The following is a 12,013-nucleotide window of genomic DNA, read 5'->3' on the forward strand; positions in this document are numbered from 1 at the left end:
AATGTGCTTCAAAGGCAAATGGAAAGTAAATATTGGCTCAACAATCCAGAAGGACCTTATCTTAATAACTTTGCTATTTAATGAAATATAGGTTCTTAATATCAATTGAGGAAACCACACCTTGGCAATATTTCACCAAAAGGATTCTGAAAAGTCATCATCAATTTATCCTTTCCGCTTCTGTACTCTACATCTAAATAATATGTCTATGAATGTGCCAGCAGTCAGGTAATAGTCTGTGCAGCAAGCACTTCCATTTATCTAAGTGATCAGCTGATTTAATTTCTAACTGAAAGTTGTTTATCTTAGATGCCTCATATAATGGCTTACTCATCACAATGTATAGCATACATCATGTTCTTTATTACACAGGGTAGCTCTAACATGATTGTAAATCAATCCATTTTGTCAAGTGATTTCAGTCACAAAACTCTTTTTAAATTTTTTTATAATCTTTGCATAGTTGATTAGGGAACAAAGGGTCAAGGGTTACAGAAAAGTGGGTAAGACCATTGTTTCCACATTTCTTTGTGTGTGTATCTAGGGTAATGAGGGAGACAAAGGGAGAAGCCCCACCCAACCTCCCACCCATCCCAAGGTCCCCAACATGGGGCATGCTCCGAGGGTACTGCTCAAGTGGTTTTGATAGTTCAACAGTTCTGAACTGCTGCCAATTTCACCATTCCAAGCATAATGAAATCTCTCTAGAATCCACTGGCTGACATAGTCCACTTTAGGGTCTTATGTTGTGGTACCAGGTTTCCTCTGCAGGCTCTGATGGACCGCCATTTCCTCCATGTGCACTTGGATATACTGTTTACTGTTCCATCTGAGTCTCTGAGCAGGCTCTGCTCTGACACATGCACTCCATGGTTAGACCATGGAACCTGCAATTCTCTTCATGATTGGGGTTCTGGGATCAGCAGTTCAGTTGGCGGGATCCCCAAAGAAACTTTGTCTGAGGTTATCCCAGTCCTGATTCTTGTGTGTGAATACTGGCATAGGGTCTGGGACAGTCCGTCGCCCCAATCAGGTTATGCCTATGCTGGTGATTGCAGTTGATGGATCAGTTCTGTTTCCATTCTGTTTCCAGCCCTGTCTTCCACACTAACTTGTGCGTTGCAGTCAAGCCTGCTTCTGCCCACCTCACACTTGACCCTCATGCAAACCAGGGTGAGCTGCAGCCTACTCAGGGCAACTCCCAACAACCCCACCAGGCCTGCCCCCTACCCTGGTTCCCATGCTTGCCAGTATGTACAGCAGACTGGTCCAGTCTGTCCCACATCCCATTCAGCTCTCTCACATGTCAACGGGCATTGAAGCCTAGTTCAACCCAACCAGCCCGACTTTCCAGCCCACACACATGCTGGCAGGTGCCTTTCTGTTTAGCCACCACTGCCCCAGTCCTGGTTTTGATGCTCTCCAGTGGGAGTAGTAACCCCAGAGTGAGGTGCCCACTATTTCTGTCACAAATCTTAACAATATCCATGTCCACTTCCAAGAGGTTCTGGAAAGTGGCATGTGCGGATTAATATGCTGATTAATAAATATTTTAGTAAGTATTTCTAATAAATTGAAAGTTGTCATGAATAAAATGCCACTGCTCAGTTAATTCAAAAGGCTTTCTATCTCAAATTGTCTTTTTTTTTCCCTAGGCAGTTGCATTTATTAATAAAGAAGTTGAAAGTTAGATTAGTTAAATTACTATTAGAGAAGTTTGTATGTTGTTTTGTCTTTTTTTTTAATAACATTATATTATGTGACATAGTTTTATAGGTACTGGGATCAAATTGTCTTTACTTAGAATTGAACTTGAGCTTCTCACACGCCTTGATAACCTCATCTTCTATGATTCCAAGTTACAGACTCAGATGATCAGAACCAAGGAAAAAATAGCTTGAGCCCTCTTACACAGAGGATGAATGACCAGTTTTCTTAGATCTCAAGATACCTTTTCAGTGCAAGATGATGGAATACAAAGACTTGTGGAAGCACATTGCTTAGTATATATAAAATATGTATAACATAAAAAAATTAAAAATAGAATTAGAAACCAAATTATATCAGGAGTTATAGTTATAATTCTCAATTATATCAAGACTACTTCTGACTGTGTGATGCTGGAAAGGACACGTAAGCCATATTGGCCTGTTTTCTTATCTTTAAAGTAAGAATAACTGTAGTTAGCAGGTGAAATTGAGGATTACATGAATGTAAATATAGGTAGCATTATTTGGGGGCTCCTACAACCACTCTATATAACGTATCTGTTATTAAAACAGTGCCAAATGATATTGACATCAAAAACTGTGTTACAGTAACTTAATCCTTTTGAAGTCTAATAAAAATTACCACTTTGAAATAGCACTATGTAATTCAAAATGACTAATTTTAGGTGCCTTATGAAATGGTCCATTAATTGCATTTAAAAATAACTTTCAAATGATACTAATCTCTTTATAATAAAATAAATCCACAGAAAAAAGGAAGTTGGTCATTCTCACAGCAGTCAAATAACTGTGACTTAAACCAGTGCTCACGAGACTGCTGGTGGCTAACTGGTTATGCTGCGACGCCATCCCTAATTTTCATTTTTATAGCATTAAAAGACTCACCAATATCAAGATTATGTAAAATGCCATTTTTTAATGTAAGTAGTGAGTCTGAATTTTTTATGTAAATAGCAGTTAAATTTTCATTCCATCATATAATTCTTTGGCCAAATATTTTCCAGTTCTTTGGGGGAATGAAATTAGCCCTGGGAATTTCATTTTAAAATATAAATACTTTGTTAATTGTTAGAAAAACAAAAAGGCTGTATATCTTTTTACAATTTTTCATATTACTCAAATGAGGACATCAGATATATCAGCAAACATTTAGCAGTAAACGTTTGAGTTCTGCAGGCTATACAGTGTCTGTCACAGCTGCTCGACCTTGACAGCATAAGAGTAGCTATAGGTTACAGACATTGAATTTATAAACAGGCACCAGGGAGAGAGACAGATCATGGCCATACCTTGTTGGTCATTTTTCTACAAGGTTTCTAGTTTTTTTCTTTTTTTCTTTTTTCTTTTTTCTACTTGGATTTAAAAATACAGGAGTTGGCGCTGTGGCTTAGTGGATTGCTTTCACAGATGGTGCCAACATCACATATAGACCTAGGTTCAAATCCTAGCTGCTCTACTTCTGATCCAGCTCTCTGCAATTGTGACTCAGAAAGCAGCAGAAGAAAGTACAAGGGGGAACTATATGAGACCTCGAGGAATCTCAAGGCTTGTGGCTTCAGACCAACACAGTTCCAACTATTAAGGCCATCTGGAGACTGAACCAGCAGATGAAAGATTTCTTTCTCTCTCTGCCTCTCTGTCGGTCTCTAAATCTGCCTTTCAAATGTAAATAAATTAATCTTTAAAAGAAAAAACACAGATAAAAGTATATTGTGTGTTTGCCCTCTTATAGGCATTGACCTTTTCATTTTCCCTGGAGATGAGAATGTCTACCGCTGAATGGTAGACAGGCCACGGTGTTTTCTCATTTGTGTGGTTTTCTTTCCAAGGTAACACACCAGTAAGAAGTAGTGTGTATTTTTAGGTAGCATTACTAATGATGTTTAAGATTCTGAATATCAAAATAATTGTAGCACTCTACAGAGAAAATTTAATTACTTAATACATTCTCTCCATCCTGTGCTAAAGGGAATCAATGATGACTGGGCTAGAGTCCCAGTCCTTTAATACTTACTAGATATAATTATCAATTTACATCACAAATGTATTCTCTTGGGAAGAAAGTATGATTGCCTGCTATTTATTAGCTGAATACAATTTAAAGTTTATTCCTCAGTGGATATGATACTTAGTAAAGCATCATTAGAGTGAAGATAGAAAGTGAGCAGATCATGCAGCACTTAGAATTTTCACTATTGTAGATAAAGCATCTGAGATTGTGCCTGCTAGGTTGTAAACGCTCAGGAAAAACTATAAAAGGCCTTATAAAAATCGATCTTGTAGTCTCATAGTTCCCTGATATAGAGGAAGTCATGAGATGCATTTTATACTGAGATACATGCTGTGTGTGTATGGATCAAGCATTATGTTATTAATTTTCTTTTCTTTTTTCTTTCTTTTTTTTTTTTTTTTACAGACAGAAGCCAGAACACATTACCAACCTTCTGAGAACACGACACAACCAACTTCACTATTTTGCCACCTCCCTGAATAGGTAAGACCCTATGCACTCGGAACAACTCACCCACAGCTATGAAAAATGTCCTGTTGATAACCTTGTTTTTAAAAAGTCTTTAAAGGACTATTAACTCAAATTGTTAAGGAAGCAGTTCACTTCATATTTCTGTAGCCAATATGTTTAGAATTATTAAATAGTACCTCAAAGTGTTCGGATTGATTTAAAAGTAATAGAATGAAAATAATTTTTCTGCCTCGGGGATTGAACTAAGCCTGTCTCTTGTATAGTAATGATGACAAGAATGTTTCTGCAGCATTTGCTGCATGTCGCTCGTGGTCTTAGCGTACACTATTAAGTTTGCCAGCTCTGTGAAGCAGATATAATGATCCATCTTGATTTTACAGATGAGGGGCAGAGGACAAACAGATGTAAGAATAGATGGAGGTGTTCCCTGGGTCTGGGAGCAGTAGGCACAGGAACAAACTTCAGCCCTAGCTCTTAGCTTGACACTGGTTTCCTGTTGTCTTAGAAATGTCTGCAATCCAATTCTTTTACATTTAGAAAGCATTCTGTTATAATTGAAGGAGACATCGCCCTTTCCACTCCTTCTTACTTTCCTATAGTCTGCTGTTCTCACAGGAATCCAACTGATCATATCAAAGAAAATGAATTTAGGTGACTCCATTCAAACCCACAGGTACCTATACTAAAGACCACACCCTACATGACCAGCACTGTACCTCCCTGACGTCTTCTCCAATCTCCTCTTCCCCCTGAGCAGAGGCCCTGTGACGATCTGAGCTATTTTACCAGAGCTTAGAATCACCATCTTACATTGCATCTTGGTGATCCCTCATTTGTTGAAGGGATAGCTAGATAGGCAAGAGTCATTGTGGAACCATGCAGGTAAGCATTCACACACAGAAACACATGATCCTTAATGTATGTCAGTACTGATTGTTGTCTTTTTAACAATTCCTTCATTTGTGTTAAAAAAAATCACTTTTGCAACACTTAAACACTTTACTGTTTGGGTCACTATTTTATGCCACAATGAGAAAGCTCTATTGTTTTCTGACCTACCATTCTGAATTAAAATGTACAGTGATGAAAACCCACATAGATGCAATAGGGACAAATAAGCTATATGGGCATGAGAGTATCATTTGAAAAACAGAAAATATTTATTATTCCTTGCAGTCTTTTAACTGAACACCAGTACTAAAATTTGTGAAAATCCAACATTGGTACAATTTTCCTTTATCTTCAGAATAGTTTTTTTTTTTTCTTTTTGGTAGATGGATAAAGTGAACCCTTTAAGAAAATTTTCTCTAAAACTCCATTACTTTGTTTTATTTTTACACTGTGTTTGGGAGCAGCACTTGATGAGTATTTATGTTGTTGAGAACAGTTGGCAAGAGAAAAACCGAACCATAGGACCACAACGATCCGATGGTTAAAGAAAAAGCAAAGAAAACCTTCTATTTTTACCACCCTGTCTGAAAATAAGCACCTCTCCTTGCCCTGATTACTGCCTCGCCTTCTGTGGCACTCTGTGGGAGTGATGGTAAAAGCAGATTAAATCTCTCAGAACATCAGCTTATCATACCCCGCCCTACTATCAGCTGGCAGTCATAACCAGAACCCAGACTATTCCAGCTCTTCCTGAGGCAGGAGCATATTCCAGGATGAGCCCTAAAAAGGGATCTTTCAGGTTCACAAGAGCCTGAAAAAAAAAAAAGGAGAATTACACACATCCTCTTGCAAGAATTAAAATAACAGGCACACTCCTCCTACTTAACAGGCTGAGTAATGAGCACATTCTACTGTTTTCAGAGATTCTGAGCAGATTGTTTGGGTTGCAGTTCTGCAGGCAGAGGTGGTCACCACCTGCTGGGAAAGGCTCCAGTGTTTGTTCAGAGACTGCTGCTGCTGGTAAATCTCGCCTTTTAACAGTCTGGACAAATGGGGATAGGGAAAGAAAAAAAAAACACACACACAGAAAGTGCTAGCAATTTTTCTACTGAATAAATTTTTAAAAAGCATCCCTCAGTTATGTTTGCATCTTCAAGATGTGGCAGTGACCAGAAATTTAATGGAAAAGCCATTTGGAGCTAATGATTAAATTGAGGGAGTAAATTCAGGATTAAATTTAGGAGTATCTGCATATCCAGCATAGGAAGAATTAAATGTGAAGAACCATGGGGAAAAGGAGGTTACCATAAAACAAAGAACATTGGAGGAGTTTAGCATTTACTGGGGAGGAGTGGAGGCAAAACCGAAAGATATGTAGAAGGGGACTCATGCCCCTGGTGACCAAGAGACATGAAAAGCTCAGTAACTGAAGTCTGTCTCCTGCTTCACCTGTCTCGCCATGGAACGTGAACCTTGTATGGTTCCCTGCACACATTCACCAAGATGTGCTGTGGTTTGTTACAAATTCTAAATGTCCAGAGCAGAATTGGTAGTTTGCTTTCTGGTCGTTTCTGTCCCCAAAGTCTTACCTATCCCTGTCACTATATATCAAAGTGTCCGTCTAGACACCTGAAAAACCAGCTTTTACCTTTTTCTACTAAATTTAAGTAGATACCAGGTATGTTATCTCAGACAGGTAGTCCATCTTTCTTCCACACTTTGACTTCTTCATCCCAGGCCTCCAATACATCTGCTGTAACCTCTTCGGGGCCCCACACTTAATCTGCCTATTTCTTGTATTCCTCCTAGCTATCCTCACGTGATTTTTAGCGTGTTTCAGGTCAGTCCCTTTTCATGCTGCACGTTTTTTTTTGGACCATCTCCAGTTCCTTCCAGTCCACTGAGTGACCTTGCCTTCATTCTAGGCAGAGCGGAATATCTGTTGCTTCCTCACCTTTATTGGGTATTTTTATATACCCTGTCATTGCCTCCTGTTACTGCCTCCTTTGTTATCTCTATTACTACAAAATAACCAACTTCCCCCCTCCTACCTCATGGAACCTTTGTCTCTTTCTTTAAAGAGTTATTTTAGTTGAAGGGTAGAGTTACAGAAAGACGCCCCCAGAGAGAGAGAGAGAGAGAGATTCTCCATATGCTGGCCTAAATAGCCTCAACAACTGAGGATATGCCAGATTGAAGGCAGAAGACAGGAACTTCCTATCGTCTCTCATGTGGGTGGCAGAGGCCCAAGTGCCTGGGGCATCTTCCACTGCTTTTCTCAGACTGTTACCAAGGAACTGGATCAAAGTGAGAACAATTGGAACAAGAACTGGCGCACACAAGGGATATGCCAGTATCACAGAGAGCAGCTTTACCTACTATACCACAACACTGGCTCTAATCCTCTGCCTCTTAAGTTCAAATGTTCTTCCTTCCATGAAGTTTTCCTTTCCAATCCTCAAAACAGGGTGTTAATTGGATCTGTGGGCAATGAGAATCATTCAAAGTCTTTTAAACACATCTGGACTGCAGATAATTCATCTTAGTTGTATTACTGTTTCCATATCTATCTTTATAAAGTCATCAAAGGCAAACATTTTCATTGTTTCCATGTTTATTCCTCAAAAGGCACATGACTAGATTTTAAATTCAGTAGTATCTCAGAGTAAATATTACTTAGTGAATAATTATTGAAAGACCAACTAGAGAATCAATAAATAAGATGTTACAAAGGTGAAAAGCAATGAGTTGTAGCCCTGAGATAGCATATTTACAAAATAAATTTCATGATTGTGATTATTTTTATTATATTTTTGACAATCTTTACATAGTTAATTAGGGTAAAAAGGTTCAAGGGCTATAAGGAAGTGGGTAAGACTATTATTTCCATATTGTTTTCTTTTTTTGAAAGTGGGTAATACCATTGTCTCCAAGATAATATTATCATTTTTCGCTGTATCTGGGGTTAGGGGAGTAACAAAGGGAAAAGCCCCACCCAACTTCCCACCCATCCCCGATCCCTAAAAGGAGGCATGATCCGAGGGTCCTGCTCAAACAGTTTTGATAGTTCATCAGTTCTGGATTGCTGCCAATCTCACAGTTCCAATCGCAATGAAACCTATTCAGAGTCCACTGGCTGACAGTCTCTTCATGGTTGGGGTTCTAAGATCAGCAGTTCAGTTGGAGGGATCTCTAAAGAAACTTCCTCTGAGATGATCCCAGACCTGATTCTTGAGTGAGTTTGCTAGTACAGACTCCAACACCGTCCATCACACCAATCAGCTTATGCACAGGCTGGTCATTGCTATTGCTGGGTCTGTTCTGTTTCCAGTGCTGTCTTCCTCGTGAACCAATGGGTGTTGTAGTCCAACTTGATCCTACCCATGCCATACTTGGTCCTCATGCAAACCAGTTGGAGCTGCAGCCTAGTTGGGGTGACTCCCCACAACCCCACCAGGCCTGCCCCCTACCCTGGTTCCCATGCTTGCCAGTATGTATCACAGGCTTGTCCAGTCTGTCCCACATACTATTTAGCTCTCTCACATGTCAATGGACGCTGAAGCTTAGTTCAACCCAACCAGCCCGACTTTCCAGCCCATACACCTACTGGCAGGTGCCTTTCTGTCTAGCCACCCCTGCCCCTGTCCTGGTTTTCATGCTGTCCAGTGAGAGTGGTAACCCTGACGGAGGTGCCCACTATTTCCCTTGTAGGCCACTCCCACTCCCAGATTATGCACTCTCCAGGTGGTTCTGGCATTTGACTTGACAGAATTAGCCCCCAGTGCCAGCCTCTGTCAGCTAATGCTGCGGCTAAGCCCAACCAACCCTCACCCACTCTAATTTTTGCTTGCACCAGTTGGAACAGTCAGCCCACCGTGGGCCTTCCCTTATCTAGCTCACATGAGACCCACAGGTGTTATAGCCCTGTGTAGTCTGATCTGTCCCCATCCCAATTGACACTTTCCATTGGGAATAGTTGTCCAGCAGGGGAGCCCACATTCCCCTGCTGGCTTTGCCTCCTCCCCCTGATTGTCACATGTGCTGTTTGGGCACTGCAACCACATCTGGTACAGCTCATCTCACCTTGGCATTCCTTAATGTGTACTGGTATGTGTCACAGCCGAACCTGGCTCAACCTACACTCTGTTCTGATGCTTGGATTCACCAGCGGGTGATGTGAACAGGTTCAACCTGGTCTGCCCCCAACCCATGCTATGTGTATGCCAGTGGGATAATTTCCATTGCCTGTTGTGGGTTGTTCCCTATTGTGCTTCTTGTGCTTACCTTCATGGACTCTGTCCTGCCAGAGAAGTTGTCCAGGCTCCTCCAGTGCCAGATTTTGCTCATACCAGTGGGTCCATGAGCCAGCCCTACTCAGTTCACCTCCTGTTCTAGCAGGAACAGTGGCTTTTCCTGACTGGCCTTCAACCCAATCTGGTTCTTACTGTTGGATGTTTCAACCCAGCCATGGCTCTTCCATACCCCCATACAGCTCACACATGGTTCAGTAAGGGCTGAGACCTAGGCTAGTGTGTCACACATCTCCCCTGGTCCTCCAGAACACCAGATGGTGTTGGAGTCTGGCCTGCTTCATGCTTCCAGTCCCAGTCCACACTTGTGCCAAGTGAGATTACAATTGTATCCTGATCAGAATGCAGCCACAATTCCAGCCCATGTGCTCCTTGGTGGGAAACTCAACCCAGCTAGGGTGTCCCCTTAGCTCCTCAACCAGGCCTATTCCCAGCCTTAGATCACGTGCAGGCCAGTGGTTGCTCTGTCTCAGCTTGGCAGAGCCCCTCACTTTTTCTGGCCCCTTGGATGCTGTGGCTTAGTGTCCCTGCCTCACTCAGATCAGTAGGTGCAAGGACCTTCTTGGCATGACCTGTGCTCCAACGTGATTTCTGTTGTTTCTTGTGAGTTAAGGTTTGTTCAGCCCTGCCCATTCTACCCCCTTCCAGTGGCAGCCCAGCCCACCCCTCATCCTATTTTAGGATGCACATTCAGGTGCTGCCTTAACCTGCCCTGACTGTTGTGGGTTCCTATACCTGTGAGTGATGGCAGGTGGCATGGTCACACCTAGCTTAGTCCATCGCAACCCCAGCTTGCGAGCTAACCAGGTGGACTTGTATTTCCACTGGGTTGGGCCCACACAATCCCAGAGTCTACCCCCAGACCAAGTTCTCTTGCGTGCTGGATAGTGTCTTGATCCTGCCAAATGTGACCACTCCTCACTCCACCACCCAGTCAGGTAACGGTACCTAACACTGCCAAAGAGGCCCCCATCCATAGCTTTAGTGTGGGCTGGTGTGTGGTGATCAGTTATGTTCTATGCTAACAGCCTATCTCTGTATTCCCAATTGAGCTAGTGAATCTGTCTAACCCAAATTATCTTCTGGGTACTTCCCTCCAAACCACCAGGTCTCAGTCCCCATGCATGCTTGAAACTTTCATGACCCTGTCACTGGGAATCACCCAAAATTCACTTCTCACCTACACTCAAACTGGCCTTAGTCATAGGTGTCCCCAGGCAGCAACTACACATCTTAAAAACCCCAGAGTTTGCCGCCGGGCAGCCAGGAGCCAAAGCCTGGCACCACTTGGTGCACTGGCTGCCCACGGCCAAGGTTGTATATGGCTGTTTTGCATAGGAAATGGAATATGATTGTAGTCAGAAAGTAAGAGATGGAGAAAGCATGAGCTGATGCTGTCAGACCAGGAGGGGATATTTAAAAAAAAGAAAGTTTTGGTGGAGGCTAGAAAAGAATTGCTAAAGAACAAACAGAACAATGTTAACAAAAATGAGTGTCTGATTCCTGCAAGGAAGGTGACCATCGGAAAGCAAGGGTAAGAAGAGTGGAAGTAAAGCACTTCTTGTGGAAAGGCCCTTCCTTCCAGCACCCGGAAGAGACACTTTCCACTTGGTCCTTGACAAACGTCTGTGCTAAGGTTCCCTGAACGTGATGGCAGTACTTTCCTCCACTTTCACCACAAGATAGCACAAAAGGACCAGCTTGAGGCTGAGTCAGCTTTGCTGCATCCACAGCGGAACAACTGAAGGGCCCGAAGAGGGTAACTTAGGAAAGGCCTTAGGAAATGACCAATTCAGGTTTGTTCTCTTATTTCTCCAGTTCCAACCCCCACCGAATAAAAATGGGGAGAGTTAACTTTAATGTGTTTCATTTAATCCTGTAACTTCTATTAGTATCATCATTTAAAAAAAAAAAAAGGTCTCATGATTCTTTTCATTCAGTCTGTTGGAATTAGTCAATTGCTGTAACAGATAGATCCAGAAATGGGTCACAACTTTGGTTCCTGCTTACTCAGTAAATCCTGATTGGGTGTGCAGGCTGGAAGGATGTCTGCCTCCCACAAAGTCATTTGGGGAGCACAGCATTTTCCATTGGATGCTTTGCCTCCTTGCTCCTTCTCTGCATCCAGCTGTTGGAGGGGCATTCTGTGTCACTGCCTTCGAAATAAATATTTTTAAAAGCTACATGCCAATCCCGCCATCAAGAAGAATGTGAACCATAATTTTAATATTATCTTAAAATAAAAAATTTAACAAATACATCAGTTTGCCAGTTTATAGTATTATAAACACTGCCAAATTATCAGTTTATGGCATAAAATTATTATCAGTTTATTGTATTATGAAATAAGAAAAAAATTTTAATCCTTTCCTATAGAAAAGTTCTCAATCCAATAATGGCTTAAAGGATTAATCCTACTACAGCTGTTGGTCTCCTTCGACAGTTTCCCATTGAAACCTAAGAGATTTAGAAAATTCCATTGTGAAATAAGACAACTATTTGCACTTTGGTAAATTTTAAAAAGCAATAATAAAGATATTGGCCTAGTCAAACATTTTTTAATTCAACAGAGATACCCTTTTTAAAAAGAGAGAGAGAAA

General features: G+C 41.5%; 1 protein-coding gene across 38 annotated transcripts in view; it reads left to right on the forward strand.

Moving 5' to 3' along the window:
* Positions 1-12,013, forward strand: part of MAP2 (microtubule associated protein 2) — a 195,994-nt gene that overhangs the window by 107,463 nt on the left and 76,518 nt on the right. For all 38 annotated transcript variants that reach the window (XM_040984609.1, XM_040984579.1, XM_040984582.1 and 35 more), the window contains exon 3: positions 4,147-4,224. The gene's annotated coding sequence lies outside the window, so the exon portion shown is untranslated. The remainder of the gene's footprint in view (positions 1-4,146; positions 4,225-12,013) is intronic.

The sequence above is a fragment of the Ochotona curzoniae genome, unplaced genomic scaffold (assembly GCF_017591425.1).
Source record: "Ochotona curzoniae isolate NIBS_2020 unplaced genomic scaffold, NIBS_Ocur_1.0 contig_4148, whole genome shotgun sequence".
In the NCBI taxonomy this organism is placed as follows: domain Eukaryota; kingdom Metazoa; phylum Chordata; class Mammalia; order Lagomorpha; family Ochotonidae; genus Ochotona; species Ochotona curzoniae.